Below are 26949 nucleotides of genomic sequence, written 5' to 3'. Positions count from 1 at the left end.
ATCTTGCTGCCAGGCTACCATTAGCTGTATTTCACCATGTAATTATTGGTCCAATATGATGTTGTATATGAACTTCTATAACTTCTCAGCTTCAAGTACATTCCGACTCCATTTAAACATAGTTGTCTACACAGTAATGCAGATAACAAGTTTATCTTAACCAAAATAATCCAAGTGTGGCGTGAGGAACAAATTATACTCACACAACGCCTGCTACTGGTGCTACTGCTGGAGCACCTACCTTGAAAAAGGACATGACATACTGTCAAGGAACTTGATCACTTCAAAGGGATGGATGCACCTACTCCTGAAGATGGCAAAACAATTGATCTCTGGACAACTTTTGTCCCTTCTCAGGCTCTCCCTGAAGGCCTGAAGTATATTCTTTTTCAAAAAATAATAGTATCTCATTATATAATTCAGTGACAACAAATGGGAATGGACTGCAGAGGCTGTTTAGTCTGCCATTGTCACCTGAAGCATATGATAAGTTTCAATTACTTATAAATTCTATTGGGGATTGTCATCTGAATTCAGAGTTTGATAGGTGGAACTACATCTGGGGAAATCCAGCTTTTAGCACCAGAAAAGCATATTTACATCTGAAGGGTCAAGCTGCCATTCACCCAGCCTTTAAATGGCTACGGAAAAGTAATTGACAGACAAAGCATAAAATTCTCTTCTGGTTGATTCTAAAGGATAGGTTCAATACTAGATCAATGCTCAGGCGAAGGAATATGGATTTGCCCTCTTATGCGTGTATCCTCTGTGATGAGCGAATTGAAGAAGATATTGTCCACCTGTTTTTAGGCTGCCAATTCTCAAAAGAAGTTGGGGCTTAACTAACCTTTCCATTGAGGAAGACCAGATTCCACAGCTTATTGAAAGCCTCAAAGAGCAATTATCTGTTCCTTTCTTCATGGGGATTATTATCCGGATGTGCTGGAGCATTTGGATAGTGAGGAATGGTGCAATTTTCAAGCAAGAGCCTAAGCCTTTTCTTTCATTTTTATCTTTGGTTATCCATAGAACTAAATCTAGCTACTTTCCTGCCATTGCTCATTAGCTAGACTCTTTCATGTGATGTAATTTAGTTTTTCTGTTTGTAACTTCCTTTTTTATGGTTAATATATAGCTAGTAGGTGGAAACATCCTGTTTCACTAAAGAAAAGGACATTCCTATCATGGACTCCATTTCAAGCCCATCTTTCGTCCTGAGGTAGTTATTAATCCCATCACCATCAGTCCGTAGCAGATTAGCAGCACAAATGACAGTTAATATTGTTGAAGTTTAGGACACACACACATATATAAAAGGGAGTATGTCATCATCATGGTGTATGGGTGTTACAGCCACAAAAGTTTGGACGTGCATGTACTAGATTTCTATTACTGTGTTTTGAGCTGAACAGCCGGGACACTGGCATGAAGACATCCAGTAAATAAGCCGGTCTGGCCAAACAGGCAGCCAATAGCCGGACAGAACAGTCACCCGAAGCCAGAGATAGCTGAGCCAAGCCGAACAGAGGACACGAGAGCAGGTGGGGTTGAACTATTGGAAATGTCTGAACGTGGAAGCAGTGAAGCAGTGTGCTATTAGATTTGTATTCAACGGACTGGGAAAAGTGACTGACACCAAAACATGTGTCAGTCACCTGATAAAGAGATATACCCAATATATATTCAATTTTATAATAACATGTAAAAGAGGATAAACATGGATATTTTGTAGTACGTTGCATGTCCTGATTCATCACTTTTTTTATTGTACGTTGCATGGTGTCTGAACGTGACAATATCGTATCACCTAATATATTTTTTTGATATACCACGTTTGAAGCCCCATGATGCATCGTGTTTTTTTTATAATATGATGGATCGTGTTTGAACGTGACAAACAATATCACCTAATAATGCATGTTGTGGAGCATCAGTGCGGATCGGAGGTCCTCATAACTTGGGATATGTCAGTAATTACAGAAAGGATTTATATAATTTTTCTTATTTGAACAGAAAGGCAAAGATTGCAGATGGTGATGCCAATGTAGTGATACAGTTTTATGAAACAAAAGCAAACCGAGAACTGTGACTTTTTCTTTGATTATGAGACTAATTTGGAAGGTCGTTTGCTTAATCTGCTCTGGTGTGATGGAGCAAGAATATCGGAGATTCGCTTCATCGATTTTGTATCTGCGGAAGTTTTGGGAGGGGAGGGGAGGGGAGTGGAGCGGAGGGAACTGCTGAAGGACTGGAGGCGCCGCGTTACGTGAGATTGAGGGTGAGGTGGTTTTTCTGCCAACGGAGGGGGGGGGGGGGGGGGGGGGCCGGGATGTATGTATTGCTTTCCCGGCCCAGAAAAGCATCGTCGAATCCACTCCAGAGCAAGATCCGAGCAAGACCAAGATGGCTCCAAGCAAGATCTCCCTGGAGTGAAGCTGCTGGTGGAGACGCGGTTGAAGCGCATGCTGTTCGCAGAGGCCGGCAAGGAGTTCGATCGTGGACTTCGTCTTCAGCGTTCAGCCTGCTCGCGCTGCCCATCGGCGCCGTGGCGATGCTGGTGTTAGCGGGCACCAACTACCAAGCACAGATTTCAAGGTGGGGAGCCAGAGTTTTGATCTCGTGCTGCTGGTCGGCCTAGTGCTGTCCGCTTCATCCTTATCCTCTCCGCCTTGCTTCCAGATGCCACTCTCGTCCTCTCAGCCTCACGAGTTCGCCACAGGCCCTCCTCCTTCTCTCTCCAGCGCCTTCGCCGGAGCTGAGGAGGGGGGGGGGTGTCAGCTCACACTGTTTGTTCATAGGTTGTTTTAGAGTTTCTTTGCCATGGCGTTGCCACGGGAAAGGGAGCCCCGCCATTGCTCATCGTCGGCCGGTGACTGGACTGCGGCCTCCACGGTACTCCAGTTCATCGTCCTTGTTCTTCCCACGGTGAGTTTCCACCCAATAACTCCTCTTTCCTTGCTTCCCCTTGCGAGTTGGATCCCCCTTTTCCTTCACTACAAGAAATGTGGTGATCTATGACGAAAATTTTATGACATTTTAATAGAGCGTCACAATTGCATACAATCTATGACGAATTTGAAGGTATGGACCCTAGGCCCAGAACTTTGTGACGTTTTATTGAATTCGTCATAATTGAGCCCACAAAATATGACGTTTTATTGAATTCGTCATAATTGAGCCCACAAAACATAACGTTTTAACATTAATGTCATAAAAATCGTCATAGTTATTTTAACTATATGTTTTGACATTTTCATTTTTAATTCAAGTTTTTTCTTCTCTTATTTGATGCTTATGTGGCAGCCTAGTCAGCGAACATGTGGTCTGCCGAGCGGGGCCCACTTGCGAGCCAGTTCAGCAGCCTAGTCAGCAGTCGAGCAGCCCACAAAATAATGACGTTTCAACATATATGTCAGAGAAATAGTCATATTCCATTTTAGCATATATTTATAAACTATGGAACACAATTTTTATATATATACTAGTAAAAATAAAAAATAGAGATATTGTAGCTTCGTAGCTGGTATTTAATTTTTTATACTATCTCATGCCTTGTTAAAAAAATGGCACCGCAAGGGGGTGTCACAGAAATTGTCATGGTCCATTTATACTATCTCGTACCTGTTAAAAAAGAAGCTGTTGCTGCAGCAGTGATGAATAAACAAAGGATGTAATGATTAGCACTTCACAGGAATACGAGCTGTAGCTGTTGTTGCCTGAACTCGGTTTTTTTTTTGAGAGGAATGTTGTTGCCTGAACTCTTGAGCTGCAGCTGCTGGACTGGGCCGCAAGCCACAAGCACCTGCGTGCGCTGCTGCGCTTTCCACCACCGTCCAGCTGGGCCAGCGCTCGGACCGCTCAAGACACACAACGAAGCAAAGAAAAAAAAACCGGAGAACAGGGGTTCGAACCCTGGTCTGCGACATAAGACGCGCCCAACACTTACCACTACGCTCCACTGTTGTTTGTGATGACGTCTGCTATTAATCTTTTTATACAAAAGTGTTCCGGTTTAATTCGAGAGAAAATATGCACTTACCACTACGCTCCACAGTTGTTTGTGATGACGTCTGCTATTAATCTTTTTATACAAAAGCGTTCCGGTTTAATTCGAGAGAAAATATGCCGGATCGGGGGCTTCGAACCAAGGTCATGGAGTTAAGTCTTCCGCGCTCTACCACTGCGCCGCAACTTCATTTGCATTGATGTTGGGTAATAAACGATTTTAATTGTAGTCCGGACATCAATTTAAAGTTGCAAAAAAAATTTAAAATTATCAAATGAATTAAAAAAATAACCAAAATATTACCTGAGACAATCCATCATGTATATTACCTATACAAAAAGTTTTGAAGTGAAAAGCTAATTCGATCATCACTGTGACTCAAAATCTTATCAAATCCTTCTCATGTCTATGGAACTTCTTCGAAGATGCTTAGTTTTGTAAGCAATGTACTTGACAACTTTTACGAAACCTTCTCAATTTTTTATCATAGCCTCCATGTATGATATTATGATATCCTGACAAATCTCATGATTTTCAGACTACGTTTGATTTTTATAGAATTTAAAACCTATTCGGCCACACGTTCGTTGTCATGTTTCGTGAACAAGATGTTTGAATTTTCCTTTCAATTCTTTGACAATACCTCAAATTGGATTCAATAACATGAATATTATTTTTCTATTCATTATATTACATTATTCAAATCACTTACAGTTCAAATTTGAATTACTTTCAATAAACTCGTAGAAATTCATTTAAACTATTAAAAATAGTAACTGAGTTAGAAAATTCTTGAAACTCCTACATGGAAACTTATATGTTGTCTATTACATACAATTTTTTTTTGGGAGTTATAAGGTAGATAGTTTTGCAATTTACTTCACAAGATTGTCTTAATTAGATATTTCAAAATAGAAACACTAGCTTTTGTTAAATGGGCCATAACTTGGGGCTGGGCCACTTTTTTCTAAGGCCCAATTTTTTCTGGCCGCCCATCACCGATCCAACCATTCTAATCGAGTACTGAGATGAATAAAACGCCAGCTCACCGACGCGTTTGGAAAAACCCTAGCCACTCTCCTCTCATCCAGTCCACGTAGGGGCGGCTGCTCCCTCAGATCCGCTGCACCGCGTGCCGCCGCCTCCCTCTCCCTCAGATCTGCCGCCGCGCCCTCCAAGCCACACCCCGCCGCCGCCCTCAACCCAGCATCCCGGCGGCTTCAGCAGCAGCACGAGCGGGCGGATCAGGGATAGGTCCCTTGGCGCCAGGCGGTTGAAGTCGTCAGGAAGCGTGGAGGCCGGACGACGCTGGTGAGATGCAAATCTGGTGCGCTCCTAGCCCTGCCCTCCTCTGCTACCCCCTCCGGTCCATGCACACCTCGTCAGCGCAGTTCTCCGCTCCGAGATCCACGCCCACGCGGCCGCGCGTCTCCACTCCCCGTCCGCCTCCACTCCCCGTCCGTGCTGCTCATCACCGACATGCCCAAGTTCTCGATACTGATGCCCTCTTGCTGCAGCAGTGGAAGAAGGTGAGCAAGATGAAGAGGAAGCGTGGCAGGGTGGAGCTCCGGCGGATCGAGAACCGGACGACCCAGCAAGTGCGCTTCTCCAAGCGTCAAAGCGGGCTGTGCAAGAAGGCCCACGACCTTTCGATGCTCTGCTCACCAATTCAACCACAAGATGAGCCCCAACCCTCCTCCTTTGTTCATCTGTCTGAATCGCAGAATTTGAAGCATTTAGCTATGGATTTGCTCATTTTTTTTTGAGATCAGATGTGGTAGATGCTTAGCACGGCAAGCCCTACCCCTGATTCTCTGTGCTTGCGTCACCTGCCTACCCCCGGTACAGGAACATGGAGGCGTCGCCTGCGGAGGTCGCTCACTTAGATGGGCATCAGCCCTGATGCCATCGACATCCTGGTGGCGGCCTGCAGGCTAAATCCTGCACGGTAACACATTATAGCCACTTAGTAGTGTTTCTCCTCTCTTTTTCTTGCACACGTGTTCTTGCTTGTTTAACTTTTGCTTCGATTCCCTTTTAACCATCGAGTAACAGATAAAAGCAGATGGGGAAATCAGTTGTGCTATTTATTTCTTGCTCTGAACATTTTTTAAAGATTTATAATTATGTGTTGGCAATAATAATTGTTCTATAGCAGCTTGTATAGCTAGCACTTACCGTTGCTACCTAAATAATAATTTCTTATACAGTTGAGTTCTTTCTGATCTTAAGCTTTCTTTTGAACAGTGAGTGTGCAGTAGGCTAGAACAAAGTGTGCTTGAGGCCATGTGTTGATTATTTTTTTAATTGATTACTACTGCATGTTAAAGGTGGATCAGATGACAGTATTTTACTAGAGATAACTTAGTATATATTTGAAGAATAGATAGATGTCTTTCTTCTATTATGCACATGTTTTTATCTAGAGCTTAGTGTTTTAGCTACCTGACTAGGATGAGCATTCATATAGTAGGATGTGCTTAAGATCTGTTAGTGCAACCAAATGATAAGATCTGTTTGTACATAAGTTAGTTGTACTGCAGATTTGTTATGTTTAAGGACATTCAAAATATAACTACACTACCAGGTAATAGTTTTTTGTGTTGTTTTTTTATTTGCTGGTTGCAGGAAGCAAGGACGGATGTGAGAGACTGAGCATCACGACCCAAAAGATGGTACACTTCTATAAAAAATAGTTGCAGCAAGCAAGGGAGTATGTGTTAATCTGACTTCAACTGATATTTCAGAGAACAAGTGTAATCAGCTATTGTGATGTGCTTCTGAATGTAACCTGAGATATTAAATTTTTTGTTTTTGAGATTATGATACTGAATCTAATATGCTGTAATTCTGATAAATGGGCTGAAAACTTAATGTCATTTGAGCTGAAATGTTGCTAGGATGAATGGGCTGACTATTTGAGCGGGTTGAAATTTGATGGGCCTCTTTGATGGGCTGAAAAGTTTATGGGTTGAAATACACATCGGCAGCCACCATGTCATCATAACATTCCATGTCAGCACCACATCATCGGCTATGTCAGTGCCTTGTCATTGGCCATGTCAGCGCCACATCATCCTCTTCGCACACGTCAATGGCCATATCAGCGGCCATGTCAAAGACATGTGGACATTGTGTGATGTGGCAATTGAATCTATGACGTTTATTTTCGTCACAAAAAATGGGTTTGGGTTGGGCTTCGGGGGCCCAGAGATATTCTATGACGGTTTTAAAACATCATGGATCAAGCAATTTATGACGAAAATTTAAGGAACGTCACGAGGTGTGATCTATGACGCTCAATACATGACGTTATTTGAGATCGTCATAGATACTGTTTTATGACGGTTTTTTAGTGATCTGTGACGAAATTCAATCGTCATGGATCAACAGATTTTTTGTAGTGCTTCTTCTGCTACCGTTCCTCCAGATACGCTCGATTTTCCCTTTCGCCCTCCCCCTTGCTTGGTGAATCCGAGGTTACCACTTGCAAATCGACCCATCACTGCTGCGATTTCTGCGGATTCCACCGGCGACTGTTCTTGCTTCCACTGTGTCCCCTTGTTCTTTGCATCTTCTTTCTCCTTTTTTTCTCAGTCCCTGTGCAGAGGCAGTCTTGGCCAAATCCAGGAACATCTTCTCCATCGGCAGAGAGGGGTCAGGCTGCTCCTCTATGTTAGGTTGATCTCCTTCCTAATAGGCCCAACGGCCTATTAGGCCCTTAATCCGCGCCCTGATCGGGGGCGTCCAACCCTTAATGGTTGGTGGGCCCCCGTTGCACTGCGCTATAAAGAAAGGTGGAGGCCGGCGGCACACGGGACGAGGTTCACCAGTGCGCCGCCAAACCCACCGAAAACCCTAGCCGATCTGAGGGTACGCAGGAGCAACGGGAAGCCGCCGCCTCTGCTTCACTGGCGTTTCCTCCGCTGCAGCCGACTCCCTCCCGCCGTCGCCGCCACCGTCCTCAACACCGTCGGCCCGGCGTCGACCTCTCTGCTTCACTCGTCGCCGCCCTTGAGCGGATCTCCATCAACGAACCCGAGATGGCCGCTGGATCGAGCTCAAGCGCTGGTGGTGATGGTCTCTCTCTCTACTCTCACACTGTGTTCCTTCCTATACCGTCTATGCAGTAGAACTAGAGACTTTTTCACTTGATGCAAAGAAAAGAAAGGAAATTCTACTCGGTTTATGCACTGTGTTGATCCTAGAGTCCTAACAATGGTATCAGACGCCTACACATGTGTAGATCGAGGTCAGAAAAGACAGTTTCGAGTACGAATCGAAACAACAGTCAAAGAAAACCAACTCGATCTCGGATCGAAAAGTTTCAAACCCCATCATTCGAACTCGAATCGATAGAATCAAAGAAGAACAGATCGAATCGATGTCAAATCGATCTCAACAGTCAAACCCTAACCCTAACCCTAGAGATCAAAGGGTGCGGGACTTACCTGGTCCGCGCGCCACGCCGTCGCCAGTGCGTGTGACGCACCTGCGCCGCCGCTCGCCGGATTTCGCGGCACAGTGGAGCCGCCTGCTCGCTGCTCCGGGACACCGGGGTCGCGTGTGCGGGGCTCGAAAGCGTGGCTCCGTCCACGGCCGGCTCGACGGCGGCGCGCTCACCCTCTGGCGAGCGCGCGCGCCGGCGAGCAAGCCGCGACGGTGCCGTCCCGCTCGCTCCCCCAGGCCACCATGGCCAGTGGCCGTCGCCGCCGCGAAGTGTGGAGAGAGAAGGGGGAGGAGAGAATGACGCTAGGGTTTGGGGCGCGGCGACGGCGACGTGGTTTTGTTCTGGCGAAAACCGCGGACGTCCGTCCGATCGAGATCAACGGCCGCGAGAGCGTCTCGCTTTCTGGGTCGGCAAGCGGCCCAGGCGGGCGGGGGAGTGGACGCCGCGGCGGGCCGTTTCGGCGGCCTGGCCGTTGGCTGTCGGGCCTCGGGCCCAAGGAAGGGTGGCCGAGCAGGCCGCGGGCCGGTTTTGCTCCTGGGCTGCTGAACAGTGTTTTTCGTTTTATTGTTTTTTCTATTTTTCCAGAAGCAATTTCAATAGCTTTTTGAATGAATTTGTTTATAGTTTGATCTCTATTCAATTTTGCACCAACGTGTATATTGTTTAGAACTAAAAGTTCACAGTATTGCTTCTGAAAATAGAAATTTTCTACATGTTTCCGCTGGAAAAGTCATTACAGTTGTTCTTTACTTTAATTCGAACCAACGAGACAATTAAAGTTTAAGAGCATGATTAAAAGGTTATTTTTGAGGATTATAGTATTGTTAATTTTCTGACCAACGTTGTTAATTACAATACTGTAATTTCATAGTTTTTGTGCATTTATTTCTATTTCTGCCCAACGGTGATATAGATTTAATTGCATAAACAGTTGTATGTTCTATTTTGACCAACGTTAGAATTTTACATGCAATTGTTGTTATTATGTTCTCACTATTTTTTGAAATTTTCAGCGGGGATGAACTTGATGGGATTCATCAGTCACATTCCGACTCTAAAAGGAGACAACTATGGCGAATGGATCAAGAAGGTTGATCTTGCTTTCGTCTATGGAGAGGTGGATGAGATGATCACCACTCCAAAGCCCACTGAGCCACCGGCTCCAGTGAGAGGGGAATCTGACACTGATGCTGAGTGGCAGAAAAAGCAAAGGGACTATGCTCCCTTAAAGATGGCTTATGATCTCGAAAAGACAAAGTGGAATAACGCCAACAAGAAATGTGTGGCAGTTATAAAGAACACAATTGATCCTAACATTTTGGGTTCAATTGGAGAGTGTGATTCAGCTGCTGAGTACCTTGCAAAGATAAAGAATCAGTTTACTGGTTCTTCAAAGACTTATGCTACACAGATCATAGAGCAGTTGATCACAAAAAGGTACTATGGCAATGCCGGTACGATAAGAGATCATATCATGGGGATGTGTGCTTTGAACTCCAAGCTCAAACCAATGGACTTGGATCTCAAAGAAGAGTTTATGGTGCACCTGGTGTTCGCTTCTCTGCCAAAAGAGTTTGCAACGTTCGTTGTAAACTATAACTCACAGCCAGAGAAGTGGAACATGGAAAAGGCAATTGCAATGTGTGCACAAGAGGAAGATAGACTCAAGAAACAGAATGGTGGGTCTGTCAATTTTGTGCATAATAACAAGAAAAGGCCTTTCCAAGCTGCTTCTTCCTCTAAAGCTAAAGACAAAGCCCCTATGCCACAGAAGTATCAGCAACAGCGTCAGCAACAGCGCACTCCAGCTCAAGATGAGTGCTTCCACTGTTTTGACAAGGGGCATCGCAAAGCAGATTGTCCCGCTTATTTAAAGATGATAATGGCAAAGAATGGTGAGAATGTAATTTCATTTGTTAATGAATCCCTGTATTTAAAGTTTTCTAAATCTACTTGGTGGATTGATTCTGGTGCAACTGTGCATGTTGCAAATTCTTTACAGGGATTCCGTTCGACAAGGACTACGCAAAGAAGCGAAAGACACATTAAAGTCGCGAACGGAGTACAAGCAGATGTTGAAGCTGTTGGCGATGTCTCCATCGAGCTAGTTAATGGTTTCATGCTTGTATTAAAAGATGTTTTATTTGTTCCTTCGCTTCAAAGAAACTTGATCAGTGTATCACGCTTAGACACAGATGGTTTTGGTTGTCATTTTGCGAATGGCAAATGTGAACTATGGTTTGATAATAATTGTATTGGTGATGCTGTCCTTTACAATGATCTTTATTTATTATCTATGCGTGATAAAGTGCATTCTGTATGTAATGTGAATGTGAATGAATCCTTGTCAGAGAAAGAAACAAAGAAAAGAAAGAGAACTCATGATACTTCATCGAAATTATGGCACTGTCGTTTAGGCCATATTTCGAGGGGGAGAATTGAAAGATTAGTGAAAAATGAAATTCTTCCACAGCTAGAGTTCTCTGATTTTGAACAATGCGTTGAATGCATTAAAGGAAAATTTGTAAAGCAAATTAAAAAGGGTGCCAAACGAAGTGCAGGAACGTTAGAAATAATTCACACTGATATATGTGGACCGTTTCCTGTGAAAAGTGTGGATGGCTATGATTCGTTCATAACATTCACAGACGATCACTCCCGCTATGGTTACATTTATCCAATCAAAGAAAGATCTGAAGCATTGGATAAATTTAAAATATTCAAAGCTGAGGTTGAAAATCAGCTTGAAAAAAGAATTAAAATAGTAAGATCAGACCGTGGAGGGGAGTACTACGGTCGACATACCCCTTATGGACAAGTTCCTGGACCTTTTGCGAGGTTTTTACAGGAAAATGGAATAGTTGCCCAATACTCTACACCGGGGGAGCCTCAGCAAAATGGAGTAGCTGAAAGGCGCAACCGTACACTAATGGATATGGTGCGCAGTATGATGAGTTATTCCTCATTGCCATTGAGTCTGTGGATGGAGGCGTTGAAAACCGCCATCCATATTCTCAACAGAGTGCCAAGCAAATCGGTGCCCAAAACGCCGTATGAGCTATGGACAGGAAGAGAACCCTCACTGACTCACCTACGGGTCTGGGGGAGCCCAGCTGAGGCTAAAGTGTTTAATCCAAATATTGGAAAACTGGATCCCAAAACTGTAAGCTGCCATTTTATAGGCTATCCTGAAAAGTCGAAAGGTTTTCGTTTCTACTGCCCAAACAGACATACAAAGTTTGTAGAAACGAGACATGCTGTCTTTCTAGAAAGTGAAATGATCAGGGGGAGCATGGTACCTAGAGAAATTGACCTTGAGGAGAAGCGGGTGTATGTGCCTACTCCTATGATTCAAGAGCCATTTTTCTCACTACCTGTTGATGCTGCACCAAAAGTTCCTGAAATAGTGACGTCAGTACCTTCTTCGGTTGTTGCTGCGCCAACTATTCCAGATATTACGGTGTCAACACCTGTCGCAACTCCACCCATACCAACAGTGAGCGAAGGTTTGGAACCTGTCATCCAGGAACCGCCTGAACCCGCGGTTGGACATGAGGAGGTGCTACAGCCCCCTATGGAAAATGTGCCAGAAGTTGAGGCACAAAATGTGCCACAAGCAGTGGCCCTTAGAAGGTCACAAAGAGAAAGAAGGTCGGCTATTTCTAGCGACTATGAAGTTTATAATACAGAAGAGGTTCATATGGAGGGTGATCCCACTTCATATGAAGAAGCCATGAGAAGTATTCACTCATCTAAATGGCTGGAAGCTATGAAGGATGAGATGAAATCAATGAGTTCCAATAGTGTTTGGGACTTAGAGGAAATTCCTAAAGGAGCCAAAACAGTAGGCTGTAAATGGGTTTACAAGATAAAACATGACTCCAAAGGGAATGTAGAAAGGTTCAAAGCACGACTCGTGGCAAAAGGCTTCACGCAAAGAGAAGGGATAGACTATAACGAAACTTTTTCTCCGGTTTCGTGTAAAGATTCCTTCAGAATTATAATGGCATTGGTGGCACATTATGACTTAGAGTTACATCAGATAGATGTAAAGACGGCATTCCTTAACGGGGATTTGTATGAAAATGTTTATATGGCACAACCAAAAGATTTTGTCATGAAAGGAAAAGAACATATGGGGTGTCGTTTAAAGAAATCCATTTATGGATTAAAGCAAGCCTCTAGGCAGTGGTATTTAAAGTTTGATGAAACCATAAGAAATTTTGGGTTTAAAGAAAATGAGGAGGACAATTGCATTTATGCAAAGTTCAGAAGTGGAAAATTTATTTTCCTGATCCTATATGTGGATGACATTCTACTTGCTAGTAGTGATGTTGGTCTGCTACTGGAGACAAAGAAATTCTTGTCCTCAAACTTTGATATGAAAGATCTTGGTGAAGCTTCATTTGTTTTGGGAATTGAAATTCACCGAGATAGAACAAAGGGGGTATTAGGACTGTCACAAAAGGCATACTTAGAAAAAGTTCTAAAGAAATACAGTATGCATATGTGCAAGCCATCACCTGCTCCAATAGTCAAGGGCGATAGATTTGGGAAATTTCAATGTCCCAGGAACCAGTATGAGATCGATCAAATGAAAGCGGTTCCATATGCTTCAGCTGTCGGAAGCCTACAGTATGCTCAAGTTTGTACACGCCCTGACTTAGCTTTTGTTACCGGGATACTTGGCAGATATCAAAGTAATCCAGGACAGGCACACTGGATCATGGTAAAGAAAGCATTACGATATGTGCAAGGCACAAAAGGCCTCATGCTAACATACAGAAAATCTGATTCCCTAGAGATAGTAGGGTACTCAGATGCGGATTTTGCGGGGGACATTGATGACCGAAAGTCCACGTCTGGTTATGTGTTCACACTCGCAGGAGGAGCTATATCGTGGAAAAGCTCCAAACAAAGCGTCACTGCATCATCAACGATGTATGCTGAATTTGTGGCATGTTATGAGGCCCTAGAGCAGTGTTTTATGCTCACAACAATAAGTCAAGTGGTGCTGCCAAACACATTGACATAAAGTTTTATGTTGTGAAGGAGAAAATCCAGAATCACTCTATTACACTCGAGCATATAAGTACAAAGAAAATGCTTGCGGATCCGCTCACTAAAGGCTTACCACCCAATGTGTTCATGGAACACATAGCCGGCATGGGTTTAAGGGAAAGCCTGTGATTTCTGGAAAACAAAAAGGGCCCAAAAGATAAAGAATTTGTTTCAAAACAGTGATGTGTGTGGTAGCTGTTGAGTCTATCGTTCTTGGACTGTGATGATAAGGCATGCTCTATTCATTAATCTGTGATGGAACAACTAAAGGAAAAGTTTCAGGTTAAAGTATAAAGTTAAAGTACAAAGTGAGATCAAGGGGGAGAATGTTAGGTTGATCTCCTTCCTAATAGGCCCAACGGCCTATTAGGCCCTTAATCCGCGCCCTGATCGGGGGCGTCCAACCCTTAATGGTTGGTGGGCCCCCATTGCACTGCGCTATAAAGAAAGGTGGAGGCCGGCGGCACACGGGACGAGGTTCACCAGTGCGCCGCCAAACCCACCGAAAACCCTAGCCGATCTGAGGGTACGCAGGAGCAACGGGAAGCCGCCGCCTCTGCTTCACTGGCGTTTCCTCCGCTGCAGCCGACTCCCTCCCGCCGTCGCCGCCACCGTCCTCGACACCGTCGGCCCGGCGTCGACCTCTCTGCTTCACTCGTCGCCGCCCTTGAGCGGATCTCCATCAACGAACCCGAGATGGCCGCTGGATCGAGCTCAAGCGCTGGTGGTGATGGTCTCTCTCTATACTCTCACACTGTGTTCCTTCCTATACCGTCTATGCAGTAGAACTAGAGACTTTTTCACTTGATGCAAAGAAAAGAAAGGAAATTCTACTCGGTTTATGCACTGTGTTGATCCTAGAGTCCTAACACTCTAGAGTTCGTCGGTGGACTCCTTTACACTTCGACGGCAGATACAGCAACCATCCTTGGTCCGGCGAAGATGCTCTCCACTGTTGTCTTCTGCAGCCTCTCTACCTCCATCAGTGAGGCCTCCTTGTTCTACGCCAAGTGCGTTGTGCACCTCTGGTACCCCAGTGACGCCGGCAGCGACCTCCCTTTCGTCGGCGGTGTGGAAGATGTCCAAGAAAGCGTGGCGTGTGTGGCGTGCGTTGCTCTCCACGTGTGTACGCGTGTTGGCTTCCCAGTTTGGGGGGTTTCTATAATTTGGTCCTTCCTCAAGGACTCTTATGTAAAAATGCCTTTATTTTTTTCTAATAAAACTTAAAGGCACGTCCTTATTAAAAAAAAACTACCAAGCACGGCAGCGTGAGCCGCATGTACCAGAGCGTGGACCACATCGGTGTGTCCTACCTGCAGCTGCTGCCCGGCGCCGACAAATCGGAGCTGCTGCAGCCCAAGGTGGTGCACTCGGACGCCCGGGAGGTAGCTGGTGGGTCTGTCTGGAACGAGACCACACGAATACCCTCGTCTTCTCCTCCCCCTCTCTGGCGGTGGCCGCAGCTTTTCGAGGGGGTGAGTCCTCTACTCTTGTTACGTGTAGTGCCGCAGTTGTAGCGGCCATATGCAAGTAGTTTATTTAATAAGCCAATTAATGCTAAATTCGTTAGGTGCAGATGCCGGATTGTTTCCGCATCGTCTTCGCTCCATACAGGGCATTCTTTTTTTTCTTTTTTTTTCCTACAAACTCACCAATCGCGACATGACAGGCGCGCTCATGCATCTGGCGGATTTATGTCGACCAACGCAGTGCCGAAGAAGTGCGCAGGATCATGGAGTTCATTGATTCGCTCCTCGCCGCCGATGGCCAGACATTCTCAGTGCACCACAAGGGCCAGAACCATACGTTGCTCCGGACAGTGCGCAAAGGAGGTTATTTCAAACTCATTATGGTACCCTCTGCTGAGCTGGGACTGGGAGGTGGCCCTGAGGTCACACTTGTTTTCTCCTCAAAAGATCTCTATTTCCTAGGCGTTCTGAGGCATCGTCGTCGTTCGGTTCAAGGGCCCTCGGCCGGTCGACCGCGCGCCGATCGATGTACACGACGTCGTCGTTGTGGCCGAGAGCGAGTTGTCGAGAGTTGGCAGCCAGCCAGCATCCATCCGACCGCTGCGACGTGGATCCCTCCAGCAGCTGGGTCTTCGCCGGCCGATGACGCACCAGAACCCGACAGCGACCGAGATGCATGACGTGACGCATTGCCTCACATCAGCTAGCAGCTGCTCTGCCAACGTTCGTTCCTATCGTCCGTCGCGTCCACGAGCCATGCTGTGAGCATCGCCGTCACAATCATAATAATTGTTAGCAATAATCTAGTTGCATCAGTGCCTCATGTTTATTTTGTACGTACACGACACGGGTGGATGGAGTCGTGCCCATTCATCGCGGGCATACAGCATCAATCTAAACCGAAAAGGTCGTCACGTACGTTCTGGCGGCGGAAACTTCTGTGTCCTCTGTTGGTTCGCGTTGAGTTCCTGCGTGCAGCTGCACACGGCGTTCCAGCGATCTCTACTTGTAGTCCCGGCTGCATCCATCCGCCGGTGGCTGCATGCATGCATGCCTCCCTCCCTCCTAGTTACTCGTGCATGGAATGTGGACCGGCCGGGCAGGTGATCGATCGAGGAGCTAGCCGGCCTGTTGTGTCACGGCGGCTGCGTACGTGCTATGCTACCTAGACGATAGCTGATCGCGGGCGGGGGAGGTGCACGCAACGCAATAACGTCCAGTCCTAGCATCATCGGCCGGCCGGTACATACATCGTCCAGCGAGGCTAGCTAACCGCCCGGCGGGATCGGATTGGATCGGATCGGAGGAGGCCATCGTCGGCACTCTCTCGCCGATCGCCAAGGCCACGGCGCGCGACGGACGGCGACCCTGATCAGCTGCATGTCCGTACGAGCCGCGGCAGTCGCTAGGTGGTGTTGGAGGCTGCATGCATGCGCGCGCGCTGCAAAGGCTTCGCCCGCCCGTGGCAGCAGCGCCAGCAGCACAGCAGGGCCGTGGTCTGCCAACTCCCAAGCGCGCGCGCGCGCCTACCCTGGCTGGCTTCTCATGATCAGGTCAGCACCCGGCCGGGACGGCGGGAGCATGGGGGCCATCCTCTTCATGCAGGCGTTGTGGAGCCGGCGTAGCCCAGCGTCCGCGGCGTGCGCCACCGTCGTTGGCGGGTTGCGCCACCGCGGGAGCTGGCCGGCGACGAGCAGGTTCGTCATCCAGTGGTGCCCTCCCGCTCTCCCAAGCCATACACAGCTAGAGTCAACATCAAGGCGCCGATCCCGTCCAACCAGGACGAACGCGCCCACAACTAGCCAATGCTCTCGCTGACTGCGATCAGCCTGTCAATGAGCGCACCCTCGTGCTCCAAATGGTGGCCGGCCTCAACAGCAAGTACCACACCCTGAAGACCACGCTACCCATGCTGCCGACCTTCCCCACGTTCATGTAGGCGCGGAATCTCCTTCTCATGCATGGAAGAAAAATCCCAGGCGTCGTCGTCCGGGTCAACCACATCTGAGACGGCCCTGACTGCCACCAGTGCGACAACAGCTCCCGACTCCTCCAACACTGCACTACGCCCCTGACGCAACCAACAGCTAGCACGACTCCCCCTCAGCAAGGTGACGCATCCCAGGATGCATGGTCGCGGCCGTTCTGGCCGTGGTCGTGGCCGCAGTGGTCGCGGCAGAAGGGGGCGCAACAATGGTGGCGGTGGCCGCCGCCAGGGTGCTGCCTGGCCTAGCGTCGCGCAATGGGCTGCACCTTGGCTCCAGCAGTGGCGTGCGCCTTGGACTGGCGCCACTGGCCCAGGCATCCTCGGTGGACGGCCTCCTCTTCCGCAGCAGCAGGCGTATCCCGCCTTTGTTCAGCCTAGCACCATGACAGCTCCGCTGGCTGCCTGGCTCCTCCATCGTGGGACACCAGTGGCCTCATCCAGGCGCTCCATGCTGCTTCTCTTCAGCAACAAAATCCGTCCGGTGATTGGTATATGGACACGGGTGCAAGTTCTCACATGACCGGGCACTCAGGTAACCTTCCCTTGTATTGTTCTTCATCAGTTCCTCACTCATCTATTGTTGTTGGTAATGGTTCGGGTCTATCAGTTCACGCCACTGGACACACTACTTTGCGAGCACCCACTGGCACCTTTCAGCTAAACTCTGTCCTGCATGCACCTAAACTGATCAAGAATCTTATTTCGGTTCTCAAATTTACAAGTGATAATTCTTGTTCCGTGGAATTTGATCCCTTTGGCTTTCTCTGTGAAGGATCTGGCAACCAAGAACGAGATTCTTATATCCAACAGCACTGGTGATCTTTACCCCTTCTACGGCCATGGCAGCACTGTTAGGAAAATGGGCACTAAGTCTAGTACTTAGCACCCTAAGCGTGTTTTGGTGGTTGATGCGACAACACAACCAAATTGGGACTAATATGTGCACAAGTGTATTTGTCTTAGTTCCAAGGTTGATGGACTTGGGCGGCAAACACCTCAAGGAAGCATCAAGAACACACGAGAAGACCCAAGACATCAAAAATAAAGTATATGAAAGGTCCTACTCGGCGGCCCCGCTGACCGGTGCATGGTCGCCGGACGGTCCGGCGTTAAGAAAATGTCGAAGAAGAGGACGTGAAGACCCGGCGCAAATTCAAGCGCCGGACGGTCCGGCGCCCTTTGCCGGACGATATAACCCAAGACCACAACTTCCAAGGACGGCGTGAAAAATATCGCCGGACGGTCCGGCGCCCAACGCCGGACGGTTCGGCGACACATCGCCAGACGTTCCAACGGTCATCTAACGGCGAGTTTTTGGGGGCGCTCAAATATGAACGCCGGACGGTCCGGCGTCAAGCTCCGGACGGTCCGGCGTTTAATGCCGGACGGTCCGGCGCTTAATGCCGGACGGTCCGGCGATTAAGGCAGACTGCCCAGTCAGCCTTCCCCCCAACGGCTAGTTTTGATTGTTGGGCTATTTATACCCCCTTGCCCGGCCTCATTCATGTGCTTGGACACCCTAGACTTCATTTCTACACCCTTTGTGATTCCAAGCACCCTAGAGCTTCGTGCCCACATCTTGGCATTAGGTTAGCCTCTTTGAGTGCTCACACATAGGCCTTTTAGGGTAGTTATCTTGTGAGCAACTTAGCGAGACCTACGCGTCTCAAGTATCCCGTGCTTGTGCGCACGAAGACTTGTATGAGAGAAGCATTGTAGTCTTGCGTGACCCTCCGACTTGTGGAGAGGCCGCCACCATACTTGTGAGAGGGAGGGAAGCCCTCAGCGATTCGACCGAAGCTCACCGCTAGTGGAGTTGGCTCGGGGAGCATCCGGAGAGAGGCCCTTGCGCGGGCTATCACGGAGTTACCCGACCGGGGAGTTGATCCTTGCGCGGATCACCTTGGCCTAGCCCTTGCGCGGGCTATGGTTCCTAGTCCTTGCACGGACTAGGTTGCCTTGGTCCTTGCGCGGATCAAGTGCACAAGGCCCTTGCACGGGACTCCAACAACGTGGACTAGTGGGAAGGTTTTTGCCATCCCGATACCACGGGATAAATCCACCGCGTCATCTACACCCGTGAGTTTGCACCTCTCCTCTCTCTAGCTCTACATTCCGTACTTAAGCTTTCACATTTGCAAACTTGCAGTTGTGTGCTTACTTTACTAGAGTAGAAATATTCTAGGATTGGAAACTAGGTTGCAAGTCTTCTTACGGTAGAGTTAGAAACACTTAGCAAAACCTTAGTGCACATCTAAATAGAATATTGTGTAGGTTTTGATAAGTGGAAATTAGAGCCTTAGTTTAAGATTTACCTAATTCACCCCCCTCTTAAGTCGGTCAAAGGGAGACTTTCAAGCACCACTTGTGACCTGCCATCCCACCACTGAGATTTGGCATAAACGCTTGGGGCACCCAAGTCATCAATCATTAGCTTATTTACTGTCTCAATTTTCAATTCCATGTACTCCGCCTCATGCGGCCAATAAATTATGTGATGCTTGCCAGAGAGGGAAGCATGTTCGGCTCCCTTTCTCCAACTCTACTTCTGTCACATACTTTCCATTCCAAATTATTCATTGTGATCTTTGGACCTCTCCGGTCACCAGCATCAGTGGCTTCCAGTATCATCTTATTTTAATTGATGACTTTACGCACTATACCTGGACATTTCCCCTGCGTACCAAGGCTGATGCTGCGCCCACGATCCAGCACTTCCACACTTACGTCCACAACCAGTTCCACCTCACCATTCAATCCATCCAATGCGATAATGGACATGAATTTGACAACTTTACCATGCGCAATTTTCTCACCACTCATGGCATCACATTTCGACTTTCCTGCCCATACACCTCTTCCCAAAATGGCACCTATCCTTTATCGTATGTACACTTCTCCTTCAAGCATCAACGCCGACCAAGTATTGGGTTGAAGCTCTAAACAACGCCACCTATCTCTTGAACCTCAGGCCCTGCAAACCACTTGAGCTTCAGACCCCCTACCAGCTCCTCTTCGGCCAAGCACCCAAATACGACCACCTTCGGACATTTGGCTTCCTATGCTATCCCAGCACCGCTGCAACCTCTCCCCATAAGTTAGCACCTCGGTCCACTCGATCCATCTTCCTTGGCTATCCTATCGACCACAAAGGATACAAGTGCCTTGATCTTTCCACTCACAAAGTCATTCTCTCGCGCCATGTTGTTTTTGATGAAAGCACGTTCCCCTTTGCTACAGAACATGCCACAGCACCAACGCCACAGCCAGTTGCGCATGATCCAAGCGTTTCAGCTCTGGACCTCGTACCTGTCCGCCACACGATTCCATCCCAACAACATAACAGTCATGATCCAGTTCCACCAGGTCCTACAGTACCACATGCCCAGCACGATTCCCCTGCCCGGACTCCCTTGCTGCAGCCTACACAAAATGGATCATCCACACCTTCCTCTGTATCATTACCACCACAACCAAGTTCTGCATCCACAAAGTCCGTGGCTCGCGACCACTCACCACCCCCTATATTTCGCTACGCCTCGCCTGCCATCACCGAGCATCACGACACTACTACAGAATACATCATCGCAAACGCCCCATCACCGCCAGTTTGTTTCGAACCGGCGGTGATAGTCTATCACCGCCGGTTCCAAATGGACCCGGCGGTGATGCTACCATATCACCGCCGGTTCGTAATACGACCCGGCGGTGATGGTCTCGAGAGCATCACCGCCGGGTTGTATTACAAACCGGCGGTGATATATTAACATCACCGCCGGGTTATAATATGACCCGGCGGTGATGTGTTCTCCACCTATTTTTTTTCATTCTCCCCTCCCCCTCTCTCTCTCCGGTATTTTTTTCCTCCTCCCCCTGGCGTCCGCCCACAGCCCTCCCTCCTCGTGGCTCCGCCCTCCTCCCCATTCCCCTTCCTCCTCCCGCGCCCTCCCATGGCGGTGGCGCTGGCCCTCCGCCCCGTCCTCCTCCCTCGTCCCGCGCCCTCCCATGGCAGCGACGGCTGGCCCTCCGCCTAATCCTCCCTCCTCCCACGCCCTCCCATGGCGGCAACGCCCGGCCCTCCGCCCCCTCCTCCTCCCTCCACCCTCCTCCCGCCCCCTCCCGTACCGGCAGCGGTGGCGGAGGCCTGCATGGCGGCCATGGCGGCCGGATCCGTGCAGGGCATGGCGGATCTGCCGCTCCCGGGGACCTCAACCCTCAGGGGGCGGTGGACCTCAGGGCCGGCCAAAGGCCTCCGCACCCGGCATCCTGCCCGGCCGCTGTGTGCCATGGGCGGCTGCCCTCTGGGCTGGGACAATGGCCGAATCCGGTCGCCCCTTTGCCGGATCCGCCCCCCCCCCCCTTGCCGAATCTGGTCGGGGCACTCCTCTCTCGGCTGGCGTCGCCGGGGAGCCGGCCTTCCTCACCAGTGTGCGGTCGCCGGCAGCCAGTCACGTTCTGGTGCTCCGTCGGCCTTCCTTACCGGCAGTGCTCTGTGGCGTGCTGGTGCGGAGTCGGCGCCCGGCTCCCTCTGGTGCCGAGACGGCGGGGCCAGCGTACGCGCTCGCCCAGCGGCCAACGCTCGCGGCTCTCGAGTGTGGCCAGGCGAGCGGGCGGCCAGTCGCAGCGCCCAGCGCGGGGAACAGGCGCGCACGCTGCGTGCTCGCGGCTGAGCATGGAGCGCCACAGCAGGTCGACAGCAGCAGCTGGGCCAATTCGGTTTGAATCCTCTCTTTGCACTTGCCATTTAATTCTTGCTCATTTATTTAAGCTAATTGACGGCCACAAGCTGCAAGGTCTGCGCAATTTGTGGTTTGGAAAGTTACAGGACATAGATGGGAGAGGGCTTATGAAGGTATGCATACATGTCTTTCTCACACGCAGGACATGATGCAAGAGTATAGAATTGGTGCAAGAGTATTGAAATGATGCAGGACATGATCTCTAATCTTGTCGTTCTTTATGTTTAATGCTCACTTTTTAACAGGACATGATGCAAGAGTATAGAAATAGATCATGGGATGAAACCTGCAAATTAACGGCATATAACACATAGTATCTGACATTGTTGACATCTTATCATATAACACATACTGCATCAAGGTATCAAGAGAGGGGAATGTGTGTCGGCACATGTTTGGTAGCATATTGACATGAGAAGGTACGCTCTGGTTGACAACTATCCTATCTGGTAAAACATTAGAATTTGCTAGCTGAAATGCTCTTGCTGCGTTCAGGGCTACTTGAAAAATATTAGTGCTGATATTAGGGCAGTTTTGTGCAAAGAAATGCACAGGCTTTGTAATGCTTGGTCCCAGCCTTTGGGACGTGTGGAATTCAATGGGGTAGGCGTAAGTGTCTTCCATTCTTTTTTCATGCTACTCTTTTGCCCTCATGTTTCGGTTTGCAGACTAAATGACTCAACATCTTGAACAGGATGTCTGTGAATATGGATGCCTGCATTGCCGTAGAGAGCATATCAATTCTTGAGAAGCTCCATTCTAAAGGGTGAGCTGAAATTATCTATACTCAACCGAACATCCTTAATAGATATATTCTACTCCATGCCGTAGAGAGCATAGTGATTTCTGTTGAACATTTTCAGCGACATTTTCTGTTCAATTGCAATATGATCAGTTCATACGTTATGGTTTCTTAGATGGCCACTATGTCATGCGTGCTTGCTGATGGCTAAAAGGCTAATCCAATGTTTAATTTCAACCAGCTAATTGTAGTTCTCATGTAAGCTTCTCCGACTGAAGTTGCTCATTTTTTGTTAATCAGCGCAAAAGCACACATGATTAAGTTAAATTTAGGGGGTAGATGTTTGTTTTAGTTAAATTTAGGGGGTAGATGGCCACTATGATTGAGAATGGAGACCTTTTCATATGCGGCGCTTGGGTTCTTTTGAAACTTAATTGAAGTAGTTCTCTTGTGTTATACTGATAGGTCTTGAAGCTTATGATTTATCAAGGTCATGTAGCTTGTAGCATATGCGCGCCGTCTTAATTGCATGGAGATGCTGTGCTCATCCACTCACGTACCATATAAATTGTATCACCTCAAATGCACGGCAGCTGCAAATGCAATATTTGAATGATGGGGTGTGTGATTGTGTGTTGTATGGTTCCCCTTCTACTAATGAGCTATCACGTGTGGGATTGAGGGAGTCTATTTGTTCATCAGTAGCTCTCTTAATTGTTTTCCTTGTGAACATCTGTGCTTGCAGTGAGGATGGAAGTTTCAATTGTGGGTATTCAAGCATTAGAGGTAGAAGAAGACCAGATAGGGAAGACTTCTATGACATCAAATCAAATCATCAACATTTTATGATAAACAAATAAACTTGTTTACGTTTGAAATTTACCCGTTTGAAATTGTTTACATTTTAAATTGGAAATATTTTTTTGATGGGAAAAAGGTCTTCACCGCCGGTTCGTGTCTTCAACCGACGGTGTTGATGTCTCCATCACCAACGGTTCTAGATACGAACCGGCGGTGATGGGTGCACATCACCAACGGTTCTGGAACAGGCGGTGATGACCCCACTATCACCAACGACTTAAATCCAACGGTACCCAAAACCGTTGGTGATGTACTTTTAGAACCGGCGGTGATAGGGGTGGCTGTAGTAGTGTGATTACACGTGCCAAAGCAGGAATTTTTGTTCCCAAACGTCACATGAATCTCTCTGCCTCCGCTGCAATTTCACCAATTCCTTGCACGTACCGTGAAGCTCTTGCCGACCCTAACTGGTACTCAGCAATGCTAGATGAATATAAGGCACCGATGGCTAACAATACTTGGAGCTTGGTTCCCCGTGTTGCAGGTGCAAACGTTGTGACAGGAAAGTGGTTGTTCCGGCACAAGCTGAACCCAGACGGCTCACTCACACGATACAAAGCCAGATGGGTAGTCCATGGCTGTTCCCAGCAAGCCGGTGTTGATTATGGTGAAACATTTAGTCCAGTGATCAAACCGGCAACTATCCGCACGGTCCTCAGCCTCGCAGTCTCTGAGGATTGGCCCATCCATCAAGTGGATGTGAAAAATGCATTCCTCCATGGTACGCTCACTGAAACTATTCTTGCCCAACAACCCTCTGGATTTGTCGATCCCCCATATCCTAAGCATGTTTGTCGCCTTAACAAATCTCTCTACGGCCTAAAACAAGCACCTCGCACTTGGTTTTTACGTTTCACAAATTTTCTCTTCACCATGGGCTTCCATGCATCCAAGAGTGATCCTTCGTTATTCATCCAAAATACAGCAGGCCGTATTGCATACCTCTTACTCTATGTTGATGACATCATACTAACAGCCAACTCCATGGCCCTTCTCACCTCCATCATCAACTCCCTATGCTGTGAATTCTCCATGAGTGACTTAGGTCCATTACAACATTTTCTAGGCATCAATGTCACCAGGACAGCCGATGGCATGTTCTTGTCACAAGACCAATACGCCACTGATATTCTTGAGCATGCCAAAATGGTAAATTGCAATCCCTCCAATACACCTATCGACACCAAGCAAAAACCATCCGCTCAAACCGGCAAGCCCGTTCTTGATGCAACAGAATACAGGAGTTTGGCCGGTGCACTGCAATACCTGACACTAACCAGGCCGGATCGACATCTCCTTTGTGGTTCAACAAATATGTTTGTTCACGCATGATCCAAGGGACACACACATGCAGCTCTTGAAACAAGTTCTTCGCTATATTAAAGGTACTGCTCACTATGGCATCACTCTCACCGGGTCATCCAGTGATCGTCTTGTTGCCTACTCTGACGCCGATTGGGCGGGGTGTCCGAACACCCGTCCCTCGACATCTGGGTACTGTGTTTTCTTGGGCGACAACATTGTGGCCTGGTCATCTAAACGGCAGCAAACTGTCTCTCGATCGAGCGCCGAAGCATAATACAGAGGTGTGGCCAATGCAGTTGCTGAGCTATGTTAGCTTCGACAACTTCTAATTGAACTTCACCGTCCTCCCAAGGAATCATCGATCGTCTACTGTGATAATGTGAGTACCATGTACATGTCGCAGAACCCAGTGCATCATCAACGCATCAAACATGTAGAGATCGACCTACACTTGGTACGGGACAGAGTTGCTCTTGGCCACATCAAAGTCATACACATTCCATCAGCTACTCCGTATTCAGTTTGCGGATGTCTTCACGAAGGGATTGCCAGGACCGTTGTTTGAAGGTTTCCGTGCCAGCCTACATGTTCAACCACCTGTAGGCTGAGGGGGGCTGTTAGACGAGTGTTTATTGTACTGAACGTTGTGTTGTACGTAGCTTGGTCTAACGGTAGTTAGCTGACCGTATGGCTCGGTCAACAAGTCAGTTGCATCTGACACATTAATCGGCCACGATTCCAGCCTTGTATTTATATATCCCCATGTACACAACGTATGGAATGTGCAGAGCAAATTCAGCTGTCGCATCTCCTCTTTCACCCGCCTCCATGACGGCGGCCAGCAGCAGGCCCTTGTCGAGCACGGCGTTGGCGGCCGAGCCCAGCCCACCACGCCGGCGCCGGCGCCGGGCTGAGCAGCTGCTGCTTGCAGCGGCGGTAGGCGGAGGTGACGGGGGAGGAGACGAGGCTGCAGTCGGAGTCGCCGGTGACGCTCGACGTAACGAGCGGCGGCGCGGCCGGCGCCGTGGAGGCGGCCAGGAGGCGGAGGTGCTGCAGCTGGTCCACCCCGGCCCGTCATCGCGCTCCCTGGCCACCAGCTGGCGGGCGAGGTCGGCGAGCTTGGCGATTCTCTGTCTCTGCTCCTTCCTCTTGAGCTGCTCCTTTGGCCGGCCGCCTCCAGCTCGATCTCCAGCGTCGTCACCGCCAGCATGCCACGCTCTGCTCCAGGCATCAACGACCACACGAAAAAGGGTTACTTGCTCGTCAATCCATTCATCAATCACACAAAAAATCACAACACAAGATAATATGTATAACAATCACAGGCCTACATCGTACACCTAGTAGGCTCGCTCGTGCTACATGTACGTTGCGTCGTGTAGGGATTAGGAGATGGAAGAGGAACGGAATAATGTGCACTACTACGTGGTACTACGTACGTGCGTAGCATTGATGCAGCAGCCAAGCAAGGAAAACCGGAGCTCTTCGGGAAACAAGGCGACCAGCCTAGCCCATCTACTCCTGCTAATGGGGCGGGGCTTGACGGGTTTTTTGGGTGGATTTTAATACGGGTATTATTGGATGGGTGGAAACGGGTGATACTATGAAACGGGTTGGGGCGGATTGAGTTGACGATACAGACGGGTTGGAACGAGTTGTGGCGCTATGGTAGTAGATCGGCGCGTAAGTTGCATATCATCTTCCGTCGTGACTTTGTGTTGGAGCGTTTTGGGGCATTGGGCCGACGGGGTGGGTCGGGGCGGGTGGTAGTTAGGGCTCTTGAAATATGGGTAGGGGCGGATTTGGGGTGGGTTCAACCCCATTAGCAGGCGTAAGCCCATCCGGGTTTTAATTACTCCGGCGAACGACGTGCCGGGCAAAAGTTGCATGCACCGCATGTGCCACACGTGCATCCAGTCTAGGCATGGCCCAAAAGAACAAGAGTTTAGTTTCTGTTCTTCCGATACTACACCAATTTCAACTATTCTTGTTCAAAATCACATGGCGCTTTACATTTTCCCCCCTAGTTTTTTTCCTTAAAATATTGACTTTGTAAAACTCTTTTTTCACAATAATACACATAACAATATTCTTTGTATAGCACTTTCTTCGCAATATATGGATGTAGCTCTTTCTTAACATTGTCTTCTTTCGACCCAAGTATATGCAACCAGAAAAAGAAAAGGAAGGTGAATTTAGTTTTAAAAAAAGCAATTGTAGTAATGTGTATGCAAAAATTAAATTTTTTAAATACTTTAAAAGATGGCTAACGAGGCTCAAATAAAAGACTCAAGATGATGGGTTGAATTGCAGCCTAGTAATTTTGAAG

The 26949-nt window shown here is 48.2% G+C and overlaps 1 long non-coding RNA gene across 1 annotated transcript; it reads left to right on the top strand.

Annotated features, from left to right (window-relative positions):
• The first annotated feature begins 22157 nt into the window (after positions 1–22157).
• LOC120693934 lies at positions 22158–23442 on the top strand. The gene is made up of 3 exons (XR_005683237.1): positions 22158–22321; positions 22407–22478; positions 23200–23442. It is a non-coding gene; the product is annotated as an uncharacterized LOC120693934 (long non-coding RNA).
• The last annotated feature ends 3507 nt before the right edge of the window (positions 23443–26949 follow it).

The sequence above is a fragment of the Panicum virgatum genome, unplaced genomic scaffold, assembly GCF_016808335.1.
Source record: "Panicum virgatum strain AP13 unplaced genomic scaffold, P.virgatum_v5 scaffold_1187, whole genome shotgun sequence".
Taxonomy (NCBI): Eukaryota; Viridiplantae; Streptophyta; class Magnoliopsida; order Poales; family Poaceae; genus Panicum; species Panicum virgatum.
The sequence above is the reverse complement of the archived record's forward strand: the minus strand, read 5'-3'. Positions and strand labels throughout refer to the sequence as shown.